Here is a 23789-nt window from a genome sequence, read left to right on the forward strand (position 1 = left end):
AATGATTTCTTATTGGTTACCATTAAAATAACTTATTAATTCCGGTACTTGTTTCCTATCTGGGCGCCCACGATCAAAATCGCGGTCATCGGGGGTAAAAATCGCGGTGATCGCGGTCATCGCGGGCATCGCGGGTAAAATTGGATGGTCGCGATGCCCGCGATGACCGCGATCACCGCGATTTTCCCATAGGGAACAATGTTAAAAAGTCTGATTGACCGCGATTTCACTGTTAAATGGCTCAATTGACCCGATTTGGCCATATTAACCCTGAATTAGGCCCAATTAACCCTTAAATGTCCCCCCCAATTTTTGACGCCACCCCACGATCGACGCCAACCCGAAGCGTGGCGAGCGCAGCGAGCCCGCGAGGGGCGGCGGTACGCGTCCTCCGACCTTTTCATGCCCTACTATCCACTAGGGCGTGGTGTGAGAATATAATAGTGTGGCGAGCGCAGCGAGCCACCGAGCCCGAAGCGTGGCGAGCGCAGCGAGCCCCGCGAGGGGACGCGGATACCTTCACTGTGAAGGCCGCGAGGGGACGCGCATAATTGTGAAGGTATCCGCGTCCCCTCGCGGGGCTCGCTGCGCTCGCCACGCTTCGGGCACGGTGGCTCGCTGCGCTCGCCACACTATTATATTCTCACACCACGCCCTAGTGGATAGTAGGGCATGAAAAGGTCGGAGGACGCGTACCGCCGCCCCTCGCGGGCTCGCTGCGCTCGCCACGCTTCGGGTTGGCGTCGATCGTGGGGTGGCGTCAAAAATTGGGGGGGACATTTAAGGGTTAATGGGCTCTGTAGCCCATTTAACATTGATTCCTATGGCCAAATCGGGTGGATTGAGGCATTTAATAGTAAAATCGGGTCCATCGCGGCTTTTAACATTGATTCCTATGGGAAATCGTGAGCATCGCGTCGCGGGCATCGCGGGTACATTTATGGCCGGCCGCGACGCGACCGACACGATTTCCAAGTTTAACATTGGTTTCAATGGGAAATCGCGGGCATCGCGTCGGTCGCGTCGCGGCCAAGTTTGGAAGCTTCATAAGAAACTATTTAAACTAGCAGAGGGGGGCAGTGAACCAAATAAGAATGAAGAAATCTGCTCCCCCAACCTAGAGGTATTGTCTCTGCAGGCAAATGGAACAGAAAGCCTATCCACTGCAACAGAAGATAATGCCGATCAAAACCGAATAGATATAGGCAGAAAGATGAACATAGCTAGCAGCAGGAGAAGCACAAACACAACTTTAAGAGCTATGTGTGCAAATGCTAGGAGCTTAGGAAATAAAATCCCAGAACTAATTGCAATAATGACAAGGGATGAACTGGATATTGTGGCTATTACAGAGACATGGTGCAATGAAAATCATGACTGGGACATAGCTATACCAGGATATACTTTATTTAGGAAGGACAGAATGGGAAAAATTGGAGGAGGGGTTGCAATATATGTGAAAAAATATATAAAGACTACCTTAATACAAAGTATTGAAGAAAAAACGGAGGCCCTTTGGGTGACCATAGAAACAGGGGAGAAGGCGATTCTTCGTATAGGGGTGATCTACAGACCTCCAGGTCAGGAAGAGGAACTAGACAAGAGCCTATTGCAGGACATCAATAAAATGGCATTAAAAGGAGAGGTGATAATCATGGGAGACTTTAATCTACCTGATGTAAACTGGGAGCTGCCTGTTGCAAGTTCCACCAGAAGTAGGGACATGCTGAATTCCTTGCAAGGAGCATCCCTCCAGCAATTGGTGAGGGAGCCCACTCGTAAGGACGCAATATTAGACTTAATACTTACAAATGGTGACAGAATATCTGACATAAATGTGGGTGAAAATCTGGGATCCAGTGACCATCAAGCAGTATGGTTCAAAATAAAGACAGAGACTGACTCATCGCACACAAAAACAAAGGTGTTAGATTTTAGGAAGGCTGATTTTGTAGAGATGGGAAACTCTGTAAGGGATTCTTTGGCAGAGTGGAAGAACGTGGAAGGAGTGCAGGATAAGTGGGAAAAATTAAAAAGTGCAATTCTAAAAGCAACAGAACTTTGTGTTAAAAGAGTTAGGAAAAACACAAGAAAAAGAAAGCCATTGTGGTTTGCAAAAGAAGTAGCAAGTATTGTGAAAGCAAAAAAGTTGGCCTTTAAGAAATTTAAGCAGACGCAGAAGAATGAGGACAAAGAGGTGTATCTTGTTAGACAGAAGGAGGCTAAGAAGGTAATCAGATGTGCAAAAGCACAGGCTGAAGAGAAAATGGCCCAGTCAGTGGGTAAAGGGGGGAAAACTTTTTTTAGGTATATAAGTGAAAGGAGAAAAACAAAAAGTGGAATAATTAGACTGAAGACAGAGAGTGGAAGTTTTCTTGAGGGGGACAATGTAATAGCAGATAATATTAATAATTATTTCTGCTCAGTATTCACTGCTGAAAGAGAGGGGAAGGGGCCACAGTTAAGTTGCAAGTATAGTCAGAAAACTGAGGGAGAGACAAGTACATTTACCGAGGAGAAAGTCCTCACAGAACTCTCAAAACTGAAAGTGGATAAATCAATGGGGCCAGATGGGATACATCCAAGGATACTAAAAGAGCTTAAAGGGGAGCTGGTAAAACCAATAACAGAATTATTTAACCAGTCACTAGCTACTGGAGTAATCCCAGAGGACTGGAAAACAGCGAATGTAGTCCCACTGCACAAAAGTGGAAGCAAGGAAGAGGTAAGCAACTATCGACCAGTGAGCCTTACATCAGTAGTAGGGAAATTGATGGAAACACTCTTAAAACAAAGAGTTGTAGAATATCTCAAAACCAGCAATTTACAGGATCCAAAACAGCATGGGTTTACTGGGGGAAGATCATGTCAAACAAATCTTATTGACTTTTTTGACTGGGTGACTAAAGTAATAGATCAAGGTGGGGCTGTAGATGTAGCTTATCTAGACTTTAGTAAAGCTTTTGACACTGTCCCACATCGCAGACTGTTAAATAAACTTGAAAGCTTGGGATTGGATTCTAAGATAGTTGAATGGATAAGAGCGTGGTTGCAGGACAGAAAACAGAGAGTTGTAGTAAATGGAGTACAGTCAAAGGAGGGAAAGGTTACAAGTGGAGTACCCCAGGGATCTGTACTTGGACCGGTGCTTTTTAATATCTTTATTGGTGATATTGCTAATGGAATTGAGGGTAAAATGTGCCTTTTTGCAGATGACACAAAGGTATGCAACAGGGTAGACACACCAGGAGGGGTAAAACAAATGATTGAGGATCTAGGCAGATTAGAGAAATGGTCAAGAGAATGGCAACTACAGTTTAATGCCAAAAAATGCAAAATCATGCACTTGGGTCTCAGAAATCCAAAGACTCAATATAGTATAAATGGCACTATAATGGAAACTACTGAGGAAGAGAGGGATCTAGGTGTCACCATTTCAGGGGACTTAAAAGCAGGTAGGCAATGTAACAAAGCAATGAAGAAGGCAAGTCAGATGCTTGGTTGCATAGGGAGAGGTATCAGCAGTAGAAAGAAAGAAGTAATAATGCCACTGTATAGGTCATTGGTACGACCTCACCTAGAGTATTGTGTTCAGTTCTGGAGGCCATATCTCCAGAAGGATATAAATACATTAGAGACAAAGAGTACAAGAGTACAAAGAAGAGCAACTAAAATGGTGCATGGCCTACATCACAAAACGTACCAGGAAAGACTAAAAGATCTTAATATGTATACTTTAGAGCAGAGAAGGGAAAGGGGGGACATGATAGAAACTTTCAAATATATCAAGGGCTTTAACAAGGTACAGGTGGGAGACATTCTTCACAGGAAGAGGAGCAACAGAACACGAGGACATGCACTGAAACTAGAGGGAGGAAGATTCAGGGGAAATGCGAGGAAAATTTTTTTCACAGAAAGAGTAGTAGATAAGTGGAATAGCCTCCCAACAGAGGTGGTAGACGCAAATACAGTAGTACAATTTAAACATGCTTGGGATAAGCATATTGATATCCTTACAAAAAAATAAGGATCAAATATGGTTTGAGGTAACATGTTTAAAAAAAGGGGCAGACTAGATGGGCCAAGTGGTTCTTATCTGCCGTCAAATTCTATGTTTCTATGTTTCTATGTTACCCGCGATGCCCGCGACGGGCGCCCAGATAGGAAACAAGTACCCATTTTTTTTAATTTATAAGCCATAAAAAACAAAAAAAATAACAACTTTAAGAAAGATAACCTTACAGTTCACCTAAAAAAGATGCCGAGGGAAAAATGGAGAACTGCTCTAAAAAAAGAAACCAGCAGGACTCGCAATTTGTGCATTGAATACACTTTTGGAGAGAGACACTAAAATCCCCATTGAACAGAAATGGGGAGAAGTGCAGGGTGAACTGAGTTAGCTTCGCAAAATATTTTTGGAGAAGCAACAGAGCTGAATACAGGGAAGCACAAAATAGGAGAGAAAAGTTCACCACTCTCCAAAAAACATGCACACTCACCGTTATTTACGGCGACATAGGAGCATTGAATACAGTGTGTGTGCGGGGGGGGGATGTGTGCGTATACAGTGTGTGTGCGGGGGGGATGTGTGCGTATACAGTGTGTGTGCGGGGGGGATGTGTGCGTATACAGTGTGTGTGCGGGGGGATGTGTGCGTATACAGTGTGTGCGGGGGGGATGTGTGCGTATACAGTGTGTGTGCGGGGGGATGTGTGCGTATACAGTGTGTGTGCGGGGGGGATGTGTGTATACAGTGTGTGCGGAGGGGATGTGTGCGTATACAGTGTGTGTGCGGAGGGGATGTGTGCGTATACAGTGTGTGTGCGGGGGGATGTGTGCGTATACAGTGTGTGTGCGGGGGGATGTGTGCGTATACAGTGTGTGTGCGGGGGGGATGTGTGCGTATACAGTGTGTGTGCGGGGGGATGTGTGCGTATACAGTGTGTGCGGAGGGGATGTGTGCGTATACAGTGTGTGTGCGGAGGGGATGTGTGCGTATACAGTGTGTGTGCGGGGGGATGTGTGCGTATACAGTGTGTGTGCGGAGGGGATGTGTGCGTATACAGTGTGTGCGGAGGGGATGTGTGCGTATACAGTGTGTGTGCGGAGGGGATGTGTGCGTATACAGTGTGTGTGCGGGGGGGGGATGTGTGCGTATACAGTGTGTGTGCGGAGGGGATGTGTGCGTATACAGTGTGTGTGAGGAGGGGATGTGTGCGTATACAGTGTGTGTGCGGAGGGGATGTGTGCGTATACAGTGTGTGTGCGGGGGGATGTGTGCGTATACACATAGGCGTGCGCAGAGGGGGGTGCCGGGTGTGCCTAGGCACCCCCTAATGGCCATCACACACATCCCAAGGAGCTGCCCAGCGGCTCCCTTATTGTTGTGAACAGCGGCGCCCTGCGGACTGCTTATTGTATGCAGCGGCAACCGGCGGGGTGTGCTTATTAAATGTGAGCAGCGCCACCCAGCAGAGTGTTTATTGCAGCAGCGGTGCTACACTCCTCTGCTTTTACATCCACTGGCCGTGCGGCTTAACCAAATGACTTAGGAGCCGGAAGCCGGGCAGAAGACACCATGGTGCAGCAGCTTCCTGTGGCCAGCGAGTTAAGCAGAGGGCAGAAGACTGTGCTGTAAGTACAGTGTCATCCGCCACCATGGCAAGAGTAAAGCACCTTGCCACCTTGACATTTCTATAGGAGTGAGGAGTTGGCGGTTTGGCGATAGTCACATAGCTCTAACTACTGTACACAAAAAAAAATACATCACATTATACTGTTTACCATAATGTAGAAGGGGAATTACTTTGTGCCATCATATGTAAGGGGAATTATTATGTGTCAAAATGTCTAACGGACATTACTGTTTGCCATAATGTGTAAGGGGCTTCACTGCATGGGGAGGGGGCCACCAACATTTATCTTGCTTCTGTGTGATTGGAATTAACTTAATCCATTATGTGTAATGTGCATTTTGGTATGTGGCATTATGTGTAATGGGCATTACTGTGCGTGGCCTTATGTGTAATGGCCATTACGGTGTGTGGCGTTGCGTGATGGACATTAAAGTGTAAGTTTTGCAGCTCGCCTACGGCGCACCCTGTCCCTATTGCTAAGTATGTGGGAAATTATTCATTTTAAAGCTCATTTACATAAATAAGTCACCTATTTACTTTGCATTGCTCCCCAGTAGGCGACGATAGACACGCCCAGTAGGCGGGGATGGACATGCCCCTCCAATAGTGCACCCCCTAAACAGATAGACTGCACATGCCTATGCGTATACAGTGTGTGTGCGGGGGGATGTGTGCGTATACAGTGTGTGTGCGGGGGGATGTGTGCGTATACAGTGTGTGTGCGCGGGGGATGTGTGGGTGTTCATCTACAGTATATATGTGTGTGTATATACTTAGTATGTGTGTGTGGGGGATATGTGCATTTACAGTATGTGTGTGGGGGGATGTGTGCATTTACAATATGTGTGTGGGGGGATGTGTGCGTATACAGTATGTGTGGGGGGATGTGTGCGTATACAGTGTGGTGTTCATATACAGTATATATGTGTGTATATAGTATATGTGTGTGTGGGGGATGTGTGCATTTACAGTATGTGTGTGGGATGGATGTGTGCATATACAGTGTGTGTGTGTGTGTGTGGTGTTCATATACAGTATATGTGTGGGAGGGATGTGTGTATATAGTATGTGTGTGTGTCGGATGGGGGGGGGGTTGGTGTATATATATATATATATATATATATATATATACACAGGTGTAGGGTCCGGCACTCCAAACGATGTGAGCTGTTAGCAGTCGGTGCCTCCACAGCTCAGCAAGAGCAAATATAGGCAGTGGTGGTGTGGCACTCACGACACTTACTCAGGAACACAAATGGTATGCCAGTCAAGTATGCATCAACGTTTCAAATATAATTTGTCCCCCTCACAATCTGCGTCCTATGCCACCCTGCATACGTCCTCCCAGCATTCTACGCCACCCTGCGTCCCCCCTCCCATGCGCCAATTCTGCAGCCTGAGGCTGGGGACATAGCCAGCAGCTCAGAGAGCCACTAGCCATGCCCCTCACAGCGGGGACAATGGGGCGTGGCCGCGTTGGGTGGCCACACCCCCATATCACTAGGCCACACCCCCGAAAAAAATTGCGCGCACCTGCGGCGCGCAACAGGTCCCCCCCGCATTAGGGCTGCTTCAAGATATTTCCCAGGCTGGTTTCAATTCCCAATCCGCCCCTGGCAGGCAGCACCAGTGGACTATATATAAGTCAATTAATTATTAATAATATAGCAGCCTAGTAGGTAGAAAAAATAAACTACTAGGTAGGTAGGCAGGCAGGCAGTAGCACTGCCAGTGGTCACCACAAAAGGTAGTTATATTACACACCACCAGTAGCTTTATGCAGTGCACCAGCAGAATTTATAATAATTCATTTTATTATTAGGTACTGCTTGCCAGTGGCACTCAGTGGCACACGTCAGTGCACCAGCAGCATGTAATTATTTTTTACAGTCCCACACAGCACAAGTATTTTTTTTTTTTATTAAATTAGATATAGCAGCCTAGTATGTACTAGGGAGGTACACTAGGTAGGCAGTAGCACTGCCAGTGGCAACAGTAGACTGAGTAACTAAATAATACTGGCAGATTCAGTGCAGGCAGCACCAGTGGACTATATATATATATATATATATATATATATATATATATATATATATATATATATTTATATAATATAATTAATTAATTATTAATATAATATATAATATTACAGCACAGCACCAGAGGTAGGCCCCAGCACAGAGGAGACAGTAGTACTGTCCTCCTTGCTAGGGAGAGCCCACCCTAAGCAGAGAGGAGAACAGAGTACACAGCAGCACTGAGGGAGACAGCCCTAGCAAATAAAATAATTACAGCACAGCACACCAGAGGTAGACCGCACAGAGGAGACAGTAGTACTACAAGTACACAGCTAGACTACACAGCAGCACTGAGAGACAGCCCAGCGAATAAAAAATATTGCGTTCAAGGTCAAGCTCAAGCTCAAGTTTAAGCCCCAGCAGCAGCACCCTCTCCCAACCCACTACTAGACTGTAGTGAAGATGGCAGGCGCAGTGGACCTTTATGGCAGTGTAGCAGTGGCCAAGATGCTAACTGGATGTTCTCCAAGCAGCACTGAACACTTTTCATTACAGTCTATAAAATATTAGATATTTGCTTTAACCCCTTCCCGACATTTGACGTATATATACGTCATGGCCGGGATGTACTTCCCGACACATGACGTATATATACGTCATGACTTCAAAGTGCCACTGCGTCTCGAGACGCAGTGACAGAGGGACGATGTCTGCTGTCCCTGACAGCAGACATGTCCCTGCATGCCCAGGGGGGGCGGCGATGCCGCCCCCCCCGTCGGCGATCGCTGTGATTGGCTGTTCAATGTGAACAGCCATTCGCAGCGTTTTCCTGTGTTACCGGCGAATCAGACGCTCGGTAACACAGGTGTCAATCACCGCCGGGTGTGAGGGGGCATGAGGGGGTCATCGGTGACGACGACACCTCACCCCACCTGCCCCTAAGGCTGTGATTGGTCCGTCGGACCGACGGACCAATCACAGCCAAGGCGCGCCATTTAAACTAACGGTGACTGCGCTGCAGACGCCATTCCGGTCTGGAATTGCGTGCAGAGCGGTCACCGGCCACTCTCTCGTGATATACATACCTGAACCTTGCCTGATACTTACCTGATCACCGCTGATCACCGCTGGTAGCGTGCTGCCAGCAGTTGGATGCTTCCTGGATCTTGTGACTTCCTGTGTCCTGCTGCTGCAGTGTCAATAGAGTCACAGATCGTGACAGAGAGTGATAGAGAGTGATAGAGAGTGATAGAGAGTGCTATATTTTGTGTCTGCTGCACCCCTTTTGTGCTGATCAGTATATCTGTGCTGATCAGCAACTTTTTTGGTTTTTTTTTTTTTATATATATACCTGTCAGTTGCACCAAAGGTTGTGCTGCCTGTGCAACTGACTGCTGCCCCCCCTTTTGTGCTGATCAGTTTAAATTAATTAACTGATCAGCAACTTTTTGGGGGTCCAGGTTTTTTTTTTTTTATATATACCCTAGCAGGTTGCACCCACAGTTGTCTGTCTGCTGCCCCTCACTGCTAATCAGTGTCGCATCACTGCATCACTGATCTGCAGTTTTTTTTTTTGGGGGGGGGGGGGGGGATTGCAGTGGGGTTTTGTTTTTACACCCACGTTGCTTTTGTGGGTGCTTTTGTGGGTGTCCTGTGGCCGCTGATCAGTGACATACATCACTGAACAACATTTTTGGCACAGGGTTGATATTTTTTTTCTGCAGTTTTTTTAAATTGTTTTTTTTTTTGGAGAGTGCTGTGGTATTTTTTTTTTTTAAATTGTTTTTACACCTGTTGCCTTTGAGCGCTGTTCAGTGACGGACGTTACTGACCAACATCTGACCTTTTTTTTTTTTTTTTTTTTAACCCCTTCAATTTTTTTTTTTTTATTGGGATCAAATTCCTGTATAAAGTATTTTTTTTTCTGCACTACATACACACTACACACTACATACCCCCCGTGTTGAAATAAAGTTTGTACCCCCCAACACTATACACGTGTTGAAACATTACACTTACAGAAACACAAAAATAAAAATGGCATCCCAAATGTCATCCCAAATGTCATCCCAGTCATCCAGAAGAATGTATTCAGCGGAGGAGGCATATGCCATGCTTGCCTCTGACTCTGACACAGCCAGTGATGCCAGCGGGGAATTTGAAGGATTCGTCTTAAGCTCCTCTTCCTCCTCTAGTGATGAGGGACCCCCTCAAAGACGCCCCCGTAGAGCAGCTGAGACCCCTCCCCAAATGATTGATCCCGTATGGACCCCACCACCAGACAATTTTGAGCCCCAGGTTCCTGAGTTTTTGGCCATCCCAGGAATCCAATTTGATTCAACAGGTCTCAGAGAAATTGACTTTTTCAAATTATTTTTCTCTGATGATTTTATAAATTTAATGGTGGACCAAAGTAATTTATATGCCCAGCAGTTTATTGCTCAAAACCCCACGTCATCATTTGCTAGGTGGACCCCTGTAGATGCAGTAGAGATGATGACGTTTTGGGGTCTGGTGTTACATATGGGCATAGTAAAAAAGCCAGAAATTAGGCAATATTGGAGTACAGATGTTCTGTACAGCACCCCACTTTACCGTATGGCCATGACTCGGACTCGTTTTGAGATAATCCTTAAATTTTTACATTACACCGATAATGCACAGTGCCCACCCAGAGATGATCCCACCTTTGACCGGCTATTCAAAGTCAGGCCGGTCATTGATCATTTCAGTGCCAAATTTGCAGAGATGTACATCCCTGAAAAATTTATTTGTATCAACGAGTCCCTTATACATTTTAAAGGAAGGGTTAAATTCCGTCAGTACCTTCCCAGTAAGAGGGCAAGGTATGGCATAAAAATGTATAAACTGTGTGAAATCACCTCAGGGTACACCCACAGGTTTAGGGTATATGAAGGGAAGGATTCAAGAATTGAACCGCCAGAATGCCCCCCCTCCCTCGTAGGTGTTAGTGGAAAAATTGTCTGGGATTTAGTGCACCCCTTCCTGGATAAAGGTTATCACCTCTATGTGGATAACTTTTACACTAGCATCCCCCTGTTTAAGGCCCTTGGTTCAAGAGGTACAGCAGCTTGCGGTACTGTGCGCAAGAACCAAAGAGGCCTCCCAAAAACGCACGTTGCCCAATTACTGAGAAGGGGTGAAAGCAGGGGAATATGCACCGAAAATATGTTGTTGGTCAAATATAAGGACAAGAGGGATGTCCTTATACTGACAACAATTCATGGAGACAGTACCACCTCCATCCCTGTACGAGGTCCCAGTACCCACACCTCAAAACCTAATTGTATCCTAGATTACAATAAGTACATGGGCGGAGTGGATCTTTCAGATCAGGTACTGAAGCCGTACAGTCCCCTGCGGAAAACAAAAATCTGGTACAAGAAGCTGGCCGTGTATATCATCCAGATGGCACTGTATAACGCTTACGTGCTATTCCATTCTACCAACCAGAGGGGGACATTTATGCACTTTCAAGAGGAAGTCATAAAGGGCCTAATATTTGGGAACCAGCAGGCAGAGGGCCCCAGTACTTCTAGTACTGGCCCCCGTATTGTACCAGGGCAGCATTTTCCTAACGAAATCCCCTCCACTGCAAGAAAGGGCAGGACACAAAAAAGGTGCAAAGTTTGCTATAAAAAGAGAATAAGAAAGGATACTATTTTCCACTGTGAAACTTGCCCCGACAAACCCGGCCTATGTATAAAGGAGTGTTTTAAAATATACCACACATCTATGGATTATTAGGTTCATCATTTCACCGTGCTTCAGGGGTCTTGCTAATGCCACATAGCACCCACCATTCATTCCACCAGAATCTGAGCTGCAAAATCCAAAAATCACTCCTTCCCTTCTGAGTCCTGCCATGCACCCAACTGGTATTTTTTGGTCACATATGAGGCATTGCCATACTCGGGAGAAATTGGGGCACAGATTTTGGGGTGCTTTGTCTCCTTCATTCCTTGTGAAAATGAAAAATTTTGAGCCAGAACTGCATTTTTGTGTAAAAAATGTAATTTTTCATTTGCACAGCCCAGTTGTATCAAAATTGGTGAAACCCCTGGGGGTTTGAAATGTACACTATACCCCTAGATGAATTCCCTGAGGGGTGTAGTTTGCAAAATGGGGTCACTTGTGGGGGGGTTCCACTGTATTGGTGCTTTGGGGGTCTTGCTAATGCGACATAGCACCCACCAACATTCCACCAGAATCTGTGCTGCAAAATCCAAATATCACTCCTTCCCTTCTGAGTCCTGCCATTTTTTGGTCACACATGAGGCATTGCCGTACTCGGGAGAAATTGGGGCACAGATTTTGGGGTGCTTTGTCTCCTTCATTCCTTGTGAAAATGAAAAATTTTGAGCCAGAACTGCATTTTTGTGTAAAAAATGTAATTTTTCATTTGCACAGCCCAGTTGTATCAAAATTGGTGAAACCCCTGGGGGTTTGAAATGTACACTATACCCCTAGATGAATTCCCTGAGGGGTGTAGTTTGCAAAATGGGGTCACTTGTGGGGGGGTTCCACTGTATTGGTGCTTCGGGGGTCTTGCTAATGCGACATAGCACCCACCAACATTCCACCAGAATCTGAGCTGCAAAATCCAAAAATCACTCCTTCCCTTCTGAGTCCTGCCATGCACCCAAATGGTATTTTTTGGTCACATGTGAGGCATTGCCGTACTCGGGAGAAATTGGGGCACAGATTTTGGGGTGCTTTGTCTCCTTCATTCCTTGTGAAAATGAAAAATTTTGAGCCAGAACTGCATTTTTGTGTAAAAAATTTAATTTTTCATTTGCACAGCCCAGTTGTATCAAAATTGGTGAAACCCCTGGGGGTTTGAAATGTACACTATACCCCTAGATGAATTCCCTGAGGGGTGTAGTTTGCAAAATGGGGTCACTTGTGGGGGGGTTCCACTGTATTGGTGCTTCGGGGGTCTTGCTAATGCGACATAGCACCCACCAACATTCCACCAGAATCTGAGCTGCAAAATCCAAAAATCACTCCTTCCCTTCTGAGTCCTGCCATGCACCCAAATGGTATTTTTTGGTCACATGTGAGGCATTGCCGTACTCGGGAGAAATTGGGGCACAGATTTTGGGGTGCTTTGTCTCCTTCATTCCTTGTGAAAATGAAAAATTTTGAGCCAGAACTGCATTTTTGTGTAAAAAATGTAATTTTTCATTTGCACAGCCCAGTTGTATCAAAATTGGTGAAACCCCTGGGGGTTTGAAATGTACACTATACCCCTAGATGAATTCCCTGAGGGGTGTAGTTTGCAAAATGGGGTCACTTGTGGGGGGGTTCCACTGTATTGGTGCTTCGGGGGTCTTGCTAATGCGACATAGCACCCACCAACATTCCACCAGAATCTGAGCTGCAAAATCCAAAAATCACTCCTTCCCTTCTGAGTCCTGCCATGCACCCAAATGGTATTTTTTGGTCACATGTGAGGCATTGCCGTACTCGGGAGAAATTGGGGCATAGATTTTGGGGTGCTTTGTCTCCTTCATTCCTTGTGAAAATGAAAAATTTTGAGCCAGAACTGCATTTTTGTGTAAAAAATGTAATTTTTCATTTGCACAGCCCAGTTGTATCAAAATTGGTGAAACCCCTGGGGGTTTGAAATGTACACTATACCCCTAGATGAATTCCCTGAGGGGTGTAGTTTGCAAAATGGGGTCACTTGTGGGGGGGTTCCACTGTATTGGTGCTTCGGGGGTCTTGCTAATGCGACATAGCACCCACTAACATTCCACCAGAATCTGAGCTGCAAAATCCAAAAATCACTCCTTCCCTTCTGAGTCCTGCCATGCACCCAAATGGTATTTTTTGGTCACATGTGAGGCATTGCCGTACTCGGGAGAAATTGAAGCACAGATTTTGGGGTGCTTTGTCTCCTTCATTCCTTGTGAAAATGAAAAATTTTGAGCCAGAACTGCATTTTTGTGTAAAAAATGTAATTTTTCATTTGCACAGCCCAGTTGTATCAAAATTGGTGAAACCCCTGGGGGTTTGAAATGTACACTATACCCCTAGATGAATTCCCTGAGGGGTGTAGTTTGCAAAATTGGGTCACTTGTGGGGGGGTTCCACTGTATTGGTGCTTCGGGGGTCTTGCTAATGCGACATAGCACCCACCAACATTCCACCAGAATCTGAGCTGCAAAATCCAAAAATCACTCCTTCCCTTCTGAGTCCTGCCATGCACCCAAATGGTATTTTTTGGTCACATGTGAGGCATTGCTGTACTCGGGAGAAATTGGGGCACAGATTTTGGGGTGCTTTGTCTCCTTCATTCCTTGTGAAAATGAAAAATTTTGAGCCAAAACCGCATTTTTGTGTAAAAAATGTAATTTTTCATTTGCACAGCCCAGTTGTATCAAAATTGGTGAAACCCCTGGGGGTTTGAAATGTACACTATACCCCTAGATGAATTCCCTGAGGGGTGTAGTTTGCAAAATGGGGTCACTTGTGGGGGGGTTCCTAACTTTTAGCATCTTATGGTGCCTAGAAACCTACATGGTGCCTAAAAAATTATCTCATAAAAAGGAGGCTCCAAAATCAAGTAGGTGCTCCTTCTATTATGAAGCCTGTGGTTTGGTCAACGTGCACACTAGGGCCACATATAGGATATTTATGAAAACAAAAGAATTGGGGGAATCAATTTTTAGTCACATTTCTTTAGTAAAATCTACTGTGTTCCTTAGAAAAATGTATTAAAATTGCAAATCTGCAAAAAAAAATGAAATTTTGAAATTTCACCTACACTTTGTTTTAATTCCTGTGAAACACCTAAAGTGTTAACAAACTTCCAAAATGCTGTTTTGAATACTCTGAGGGGTGCAGTTTTTGAAATGGCGTCATTTATGGGGGTGTCTCACATACAAGTCCCTCAAAGTCACATCAGAACTGAACTGGTCCCTAAAAAAATCAGTGTTTGAAATTTTCTTGAAAATTTGAGAATTTGCTATTCATATTTTAAGCCTCCTAGTGTCCAAAAAAATTAAAAGGATGTTGAAATAATGATGGAAACATAAAGTAGACATATGGTCTATGTTAGTTATTAACTATTTTGAGTGGTATGATTATTTGTCTCACAAGCAGAAAATTTAACATTTTGAAAATTGCTAAATTTTCCATTTTTTTACGACATTTTGGTATTTTTCACAAAAAAACACAGACTGTATCGACCCAAATTTACCACTAACTTGAAGTACAATGTGTCACGAGAAAACAATCTCAAAATCACTGGGATAAGTAAAAGCAAAAAAAAGTTATCCCCACTTAAGTGATACCTGTCAGATTTGAAAAAAAGGGCTCTGTCAGGAAGGCAAAAACAGGCTGCGGCGGGAAGGGGTTAAGGAGCAAGTTTTTCTAAAAAGTGAGGATCAGTTACGTTTAAATAATGAGAACGAAGCATCACAAGTTTGTATATTTTTTGAGTAATTAAGTTAGTTGTGGAACCTCATTAGTATTTTAACAGAAATATTAATAGACCTGTCTAGAAGATGTAATTCAGTCTATGATCTTATAATATATACTATTATAATATATATTATCAGTATAGTTAAATAATGTGAAATGTGAAAATTTTTAAAAAGTGTAACTTTTATTTATGATTATGAAAAGAGATAGATATTTAAAAAGTTTGTAGCCAGATACCGACCAACTAGTTCTTAACTGTTATTATTCACAGAACCTGTAACATGGCAGTTTGTACTTTATCTCTACCCAAGCTTTGATAAATACCTACCTAAATTTTCCAAATATTCTGGCAAGCCTACCAAACGTAACTCTGTTTTACATGACATTTTATTGGTGTTTATGAATGGGAAATATCTAACAAAGGAGTAGATGTATGAAGCAGTGATAATGGAGGAGAAGTGATAAAGTGCCTGGTACTTTATCACCGGCCAATCAGCTCCTGATATTCCCGTTTCAAACCCAGCCTGTAACTTAACAGTCAGGAGCTGATTGGTCAGTGATAAAGTACCAGACACTTTATCACTTCTCCTCCCTTATCAGTGCTTCATCTACATCTACCCAAAAATGCTATAGAGGATGTTTTGTAATTTCTGAATGTTAACCTTAATATGTTTTGGAGGAAATTTCAAGGACGCTGCCAAAAATAAGCCATATAAACTGTGTTGCATAGCCACTGACCTAAATAAAGTTATTAAACTGTTCTCTTCCCATTGGTAATTTATTGTGAGATTTTTGCTCAGCTGAAATTTTTTAGTTCACTTATTAAAAAAAATAAAATGCTTGCAATATTGGATGAAATCTGTCTGTATTGAAATAACGAAATTTATAAAAAACAATTACTACTGCTACATTTTCTTGATAGAATTTCAGAACAGGGCTGAACACACAGTAGTGATACCGTTTGTCTCAAGTCCAGAACATGGGACCGGGGCGGATTAAGCCTTCGGGGGCCCGGGTCACTATAGACAGGGGTGCCTCCACCCACTTGTCATCACTGTCCGTAAAATGCACGGGAGAATAGTACACTGTCAAAACACAGAGCAAATGCAGTATAAACTTGAGCAATGGGTGACTGCAGGGTGGGGGATTAATATATATATATATATATATATATATATATATACACAGTTGTGCTTTTCATAAGTCCCCTGAAAAGGTCTGTTCATGTCTTTTCTACCCCCCCCCACCCCTCCTGCACCATGCATCTATCCCACCATGTGCTATTCCTGTAATGTGTACCTCCACAGATTGCCCACCCTGCCAGCGCTGACCTATGCAGTGCACCCAGATGGTTGCCTCAGATGGTTTCTCTGCGGGCAGGATGTGGGTCACGTGGATGTTTCTGTGCAGGGTTTATCATGCTACTACACAAGTATTTACTTTCCAATATATGCATTGGGTCCTTGTATGGCTCGCCCCTTACAGTGTAACCTTCGTAGTGTGCCCACCATGGCTGCCTCATCTGGTGCACTTGTGGATGGGATGAAAAATACATGGACCTGAATATACACTGTAATCACCCATTTTGGGTAATTTCTTTAAGGGGTAATCTATTCCACACAGGGTATTCCTAGGCAGAGCACCTAAAATGGCTGCCGCACAACCCATGGAAGTTATTATCCAAAATGCTGCACCAATCCTGCATTATGCTTACATTGTGCTCAAGGGTTTCTTTTGTCTGTTATTTCTCTGTTACTGTACTACCTACATCCTCTGTATTGTGTGCATTGTTATAATGTCTGTAAAGCGCCTTGAATCCTGTTGGAGAAAGTGCGCTATATAAATTAAACTTACTTACTCCTGTAGAGACAGCGGTCCAGTGAAAAAACTGGATCCTGACTGATATTGACTACCTGATTATAGAAATCCAATAAATGTCATTGCATTTTACCTTAATCTCTTTCTTCTTTTCATTCTTAAAGGCTGTACCACACATACAGACTTCAAGCACATATCGTTTAGTGTGCTATTCACCTACTAAAGCTATCCAGACTACACCTGCCGCCGCAGCCTCCACACGTCGCTGCAGAAATGTAAAACTCCTGGCTATTCCTCTTGCAGTGCACAGCGTTGACGGCTTGCATCTGCCTTCCAGCCACCGAGTACGGAGGACTGGGACCCGTCCTGCCCTGCCGGCGTGCCGTGCACCAATCGGTCCACATAGGAGCCCTTAATAATGGCAGAGATTCCACACCTTATATCATCTAGTCGGTGAGCCATTTAAAATTTGTAATGGGCATAAGGATTGTGTCATAGTCTGTAATGGGCATCACAGTGTGTGCCATACTGTGTAATGAGCATTACGGTGTTTGTCATAATATGTAATGGGCAATACAGTGTGCGGCAACGTGTAATGGGCATAATGGTGTGTTTCATAATGTGTAATGGGCATAATGGTGTGTTCCATAATGTGTAATGGGCATAATGGTGTGTTTCATAATGTGTAATGGGCATAATGGTGTGTTCCATAATGTGTAATGGGCATAATGGTGTGTTTCATAATGTGTAATGGGCATAACGGTGTGTTCCCTATTGTGTAATGCCTCCTTTTTGTGATGCCACACCTCCTTTCCATGAGGACACCCCCCCTTTTCTCTGCACGGCAAAGCAAGGGTCCTGTCTGCTGCAGGTGGGCCTGTGTGCTCAAAATGCCAGGATTTCTGGTCCCAGTCTGGCCCTGTTTGGAACCGATCAGACACCCCCATGATGGTATCCCATTATGGATAAGTACCTGACTGGATTTCTCTGTAAATCCTGGCCAAATTCGCTACCAACTTCATTTGCTGAAATGCAGCCCCCTCTATCTTGCAAGGAACCTCCACCCTGCTTCACTGTTGTTTGCACACATTATTGTACCGCTCTCCAGCCCTTCGCTGAACAAACTGCCTTCTGTTACAGACAATATTTAAAATTGCCCAATTTTCTACACCCTAGCTACTATGTTTTCATGTATAGTTGGTCAATTGGCCTTGTTTCCATGTCAAAGGTATGTCTTTTGAGGCAATTCTTCCATGAAGGATTCTGGCCAGACTTCTCCAAGCAGTAGATAGGTGAACCTGGGTCCCAATGGTTTCTGACAGTACTTAGCTGATGGCACTACTGAACATCTGCCAGTTTCAAAGGAAAGTAAGCATGATGTGTCTTTCTTCTTATGCACTGAGACTACTGCGCTCACTCAACTGTGCTCATTTCTTTGTGCTACAACAGCATATCTTGAAACCCCAGTCTGCTTTTAAATCTTTGCCTAAGAGAGACCTTGCTGATGCAGTATAACTACCTTGTGTCTTGTTGTTGCTTGTTGCCATGGTGTATGACCTGTGACATGAAACTGTCTTCCACAACCTTTGTAGTAGAAGTTGCTTGTTCATCACCTAGTTTTAAGCATCCTGCATAGCTGTTTCTGTTTCAACTCACATATAAAAAGGATGATCATTTTCACCTGTTTGGTGTGATTGGTTAACTCCTGAATCCTACAAAAGTTCTGTTCAAGTGCACCTAGAAGTATTGACACTGTTTTGAAGGCAAAATACAATTAACACTTCGGTACTTATGTATTATCTGGACTCCCATGTTAAATGCACCCCATTTTTTCATACCCCTACTATCCAACTACGCATGGAGTTGATTTGATATAGTGTGGCGAGCGCAGCGAGCCACCGTGCCCGAAGCGTGGCGAGCGCAGCGAGCCCCGCGAGGGGACACGGTGTCATAAGAAAACCGGGAGCCCAGATATTACATAAGTACCAACACTTCTATTTTTCTTACTTTTTTCACACCTGACCAAAATCTTTGCACAGTATTATATATTGACATTAAAATATATATTTTTCATGCATGTGGAATAATGTTGAATAAGAATGTTCAAATATTCTCTGTAAAGCGCTGCGTAATATGTATGCGCTATATAAGAAACTGTTAATAAATAATGTTGTGGAAAAAAGAAGTAGCAATAAATAATTTTGCCACAAGAGGGAGCTCTGAAATTTGTTCACAAATTCATCATCAATAATCCATGTTTGCGACATTATAAACGTGGTACTGCAATCATCATTTTAAATGTGATGTGCGCCATAGACAGAAAAAATTTTTTTATATACAGTATGATGAGAGGGCTGTACTGGTGCCAGAGAGCCACAGTGATAATTGTGCATGTGTGTGTGTGTGTGTGTGGCAGGGGATGGGGTTTGCTGGTGTCATATAAATATAGTGGCAGGGGTTGCTGGTGCGCAAAGATGGAGATGAGAGTAGAGTTAAAGATACAGAAAGGGCAATCAGGCTGAATATAGATAAGGGGATGACACTGGAGAGACATGAGGATGGTGTGGTCAATCTGAAGGGGGGATAAGCTGATGGGTGACTGGCCTGTACTTTTCAGGTACTTTTCTGTCCTGTACCTTTCAGAGCCACAAAAACATGAGTGTACTGGTCCCAACGATTTATTTTGCCAACCCATCAACCACTATGAGGTATTTTGGGATGTGTAACACAATGTGTCCTCCCCACAACCTCTCCCCCTCCTTCATTTAAATAATAATAATAATTATTATTATTATTATTATGACTATTATTATTATGATAATAAACACTTTGAATTTGAATCTCATTGGTATTACAAACAATTATGTTCACTTCTTACAGGGCTTAATACTTTGGAAGAGAGAAAGAGAGAGAGAGAGAGAGAGAGAGAGAGAGAGATTGTATCTCAATAGATATCTACCGATCGATCGATAAAAACAAAAAAGGAAATGTTTGTGTTGTTTGTAACTGAGATGAAAATGATAAGCATACAAGTAAAACAATCCAGTTTTATTATACAATAAATTATGCTTCTGGCAATAATATTACTATAACAACAATATAATAAAATATGAATTGGTACAAAAATAAATAAAATAAATATATCACATGTAGTTCAATCCAATTTAAATACATACTTTTCATTAAATTAGCTTAATATGTCCATATTATAATAGCTTAATCACTTTTGCTATAGAAATAAATGTAAACGACTTAATTTTTGTTTGCCTATGTGCCTTTACACTGAACTTGGCTTGGTAAGCTTATGGCACGCCAATATTTTAAGCCATTGATCATCGATGTTTTAGCAACCAATGAAATAATACCAATTCTTCAGCCCGATGGTGAAAAACAAGTGTGTTTTGCTCCAGCTCTGATGAATACTACACATGTGCAAAACCAAAACATCGATGGTTCATCTAAAAGTTTAAAACTATCAACCATTGATGGGGGAGCCGTTGTACTCTTGCGTTGTTTAGTAAACTTCAGCTTACAAAATGCCTTTTTATTGTATTACTTGCAGTGTATTATGGGAACTGTAGTATGTGAAGAGCTGGTGGGCTGTAGGCCATATGTACTCTCCCAGAAGGTGCAGGGGAATCACAATTTTTGGAGAAATCCCTCTTAAGCCCCTGAAGAGCAGATCTTTATTATGCTGCTTTAAGACCGCAAAACCTGCTTTAGACCAGGTATTTAAAACGTTTTTTTTAAACGGTCAGAGCAAGTTTAACCCCTTTCACATCGCATGTAAATACCTGGTCTAAAGCAGGTTTGCGGTGTGAAAGCAACAGTTCTGTGCTGCTGTGCCCTCCACTCTCTGAAGTCTCTCTCTGGTGCAGGGGGATACTGCAGGAGATCCGTGCAGAGAAGTGATCTGGTCGGCGGTAACACGTTACACGGGGAGCCTGACAGCCAGCATGGGACAGGGAGGTGCACTCACGGAGCGAGCATACCAATAGCAGAGAGAGGAATGAGGGATCTGCTGACACTCGCTGGCTGCTGGAGGTAAATGGGGGGAGGGATACTACCCCCTCATCCCTCAGTACCTGAGGCAGGGTACACTGAGCATTAGCTGGTCCTCTCTGAGCCAGCGCCGTGCATATTTAATGAGCCGGACGCTCATTACATATGCACATATATAATTAGCGGCCGGCTCATTAATATGCACGGCGCTGGGGACCAATAGTGCTCACTGCTGCCTGGGTACCGTTTCAGACCCGTTCAGATAGCAAAAAAAATGGGTCTGAAACGGGTAGGACCCTGCTTTTTTATTGTTTTAAAATACTAGTTATTTTAAGATGGTAAATTCACTCTGGACCCTTTCAGACTGCACATATTACCATTTTGAAACGGTAAAAAAACACGGCAATATACCGGTTAATATGTGCGGTCTGAAAGGGGCATAATCCTGCCCACTTCCAAGTGAACTTGGCAGGGTGTGAAGATAAATTATAATACAGAGAATCCTGAGGTCTGTATGGGAGGGACAAGGCTGAAATTATGAAAATTACATTATTATAGCCCCTCCCCTTGAACAAAGACCTACTGTACAATAAATTGTATTTTGCCACATTAGAATCAGGGCTTAATGAGTGGGAGCCTGCCCCTGAAGTGGCTGCTGTATTTCTGGGCTTTTCCTGGAGAGTAGAAACACCAAATCGGCAAGTACACTATCGGCAAGTTCACTATCAGCTTAACAAGTTACAAATAAAGTGTTCAATTCTTTCAGTGTTAATATGAGTCTACTTGTCAGTTTAAACAATTTGTTGTGTATATTGTAAGTATATTGTAAGTGTAGGTTAATGTTTCCGTGCTCTATGCTGGTGTAAACCTTTCAGGTAACTCAACATTCGGGATATAGTAATAGTGCGTAGGCGAAAAGAAAGGATTGTGCCACATTGCTTCAATCCACGTGAGAATGAGGGACTGGATTTTTTCTTTTCTTCTCCCCTGTCTTCATTGGGCACATTTAAAGCCTGAAATAGTAAGTACATATACAAATACATTAAGAATATGAAACAATTAACAAAAATTACAAAAACAATAAAGTAAAATATGGTAAAATAAAAAATTTAAACTGAAGTAGATGAGACAAGTGTTCATTTGATGTGGCCATACAAGGGTTATGGTATCGCGGATCAATGCTGTTATGGTGAGCCATGCTTAGTCGAATCCGTCCAGTTAGACGCCAGCGTTAGCGCGACGGAAGTGTGCTCGGCGGTGACATGGTTGACATGAATTTTTCACGTTTTTTTTGGTGCTGAATGTCACATGGGTCCCCGTGGACACTGGATATGTGCACAAGTTCTCTACCCCGGCCGATTGCTGGGGCTTGCGCATGCCCACAAGGCGAATGACTTTGGCGAGTTTCTTACTCGCTGGGGTGTTCACTCCAGGATGGGCGGACAGGGGGTAGGCAGGAGACTGCCTAGAATTTTGGTGATCTCTCTCCAGGATAAAAGTAAGTAAAGACTTTCTTTTATCCACAAGGGAGGAAGAATAATTGGATGGTGAGCGATCATAGAATGATTTTTTGTCCATGTGGCCACATGCTCACATGCTAGTACGGGGATTCGCTTTGCGGGGGGCGTGCCTACAGCCGTATTATCCTTATACCCCTAGTACTCAAGCATCACCACATTGCACCATGAGCAAATGAACTAAAAATCCACGATACCAAACAAGTGACCAAGGGTCACTATAATAAATATCAGTTCATTTCTGACCAGAAAGGGAGAATGAGCAAGAATGAAAATCTGATTGTATCCAATTATCCTTAACAATGTTTCCCTAAAAGTAAAAGGGTTACATTGTGACAGGATATTGTTCAAACCAGAGCATTAGACAATTTGCTGGAAAGAAACCACTGCAATAGGAGCAGATAGAAGGGATACCAGAATCAGATAAACAGATAAAAAGCATTTAACAAACAAGATTATCTCCCAGACTGAGAGAGGAGAGATAAGGAGACAGTAATACATACAAACAAAAGAGCATCTACATCACGATTTTTTTAATCACTTTTCCAAACTTTAATCACTTCTATACTATTGTTCTAATAAGAAGATGTAATTAGCACATCTCTTTTTTAGGCCCACTGTACACAGCTGGCTACCACAGCTAAGACAATGAGGCCGGTAAATCTCCATCTTCCATTGGAGATCTTGGATTGAACACTCCACAGAAGGACAGCAATACACTTCCGCTTTGAGAAACAGAGTTGCCACCACCTCCCTGCCCCTAAACGGCAGCACAGTGATCAGCAGCATGTAATGGAGACATCATAAAGAATAACTTTGGAGACTAAGGAGTCTCTATGCACATACCTGCATCATGTCCTTAATTATCTCACTAATAGATGGATTTATATCATGCAGCTCACTCTGGAATGACTTTAGGTCTGAATGGATTGCTGTCAGACACTTGTCCTGCATTACAAAAACACGTATAATATTAACTCAATACTTCAAATAACAGTAATGACTTTCCTTCTGCAATTCACAAACATTCAGTCAGGGCCATCCTAACATATGGGCTGATCGGGCAGTTGCCCAGGGGCCCCCAGTTCTAAGGTCCTTCAAACTGGGGCGGAATGGGTAGTGGCCATCTTCTTCCTGAGCTTCTTTGGGAGGAAGCAGAGAATGCTGCCTGGCCGCTGTGATTGCGAATTACACATCACCAGGCAGCATTCCCTTCCTGCTTCCCAGCCTGCAGCCAGACCCTGTCAGCATGCTGATTGGTGGATGACTGGAGCTTTCCACCCATCAGAGTCCAGCTTTCTTTACCTGCCTCCCAGCCTGCAGACAGACAGTGAATATCTGTCAGC

Source organism: Crinia signifera, chromosome 3 (assembly GCF_055691185.1).
Source record: "Crinia signifera chromosome 3, ASM5569118v1, whole genome shotgun sequence".
NCBI classification, from domain to species: Eukaryota; Metazoa; Chordata; class Amphibia; order Anura; family Myobatrachidae; genus Crinia; species Crinia signifera.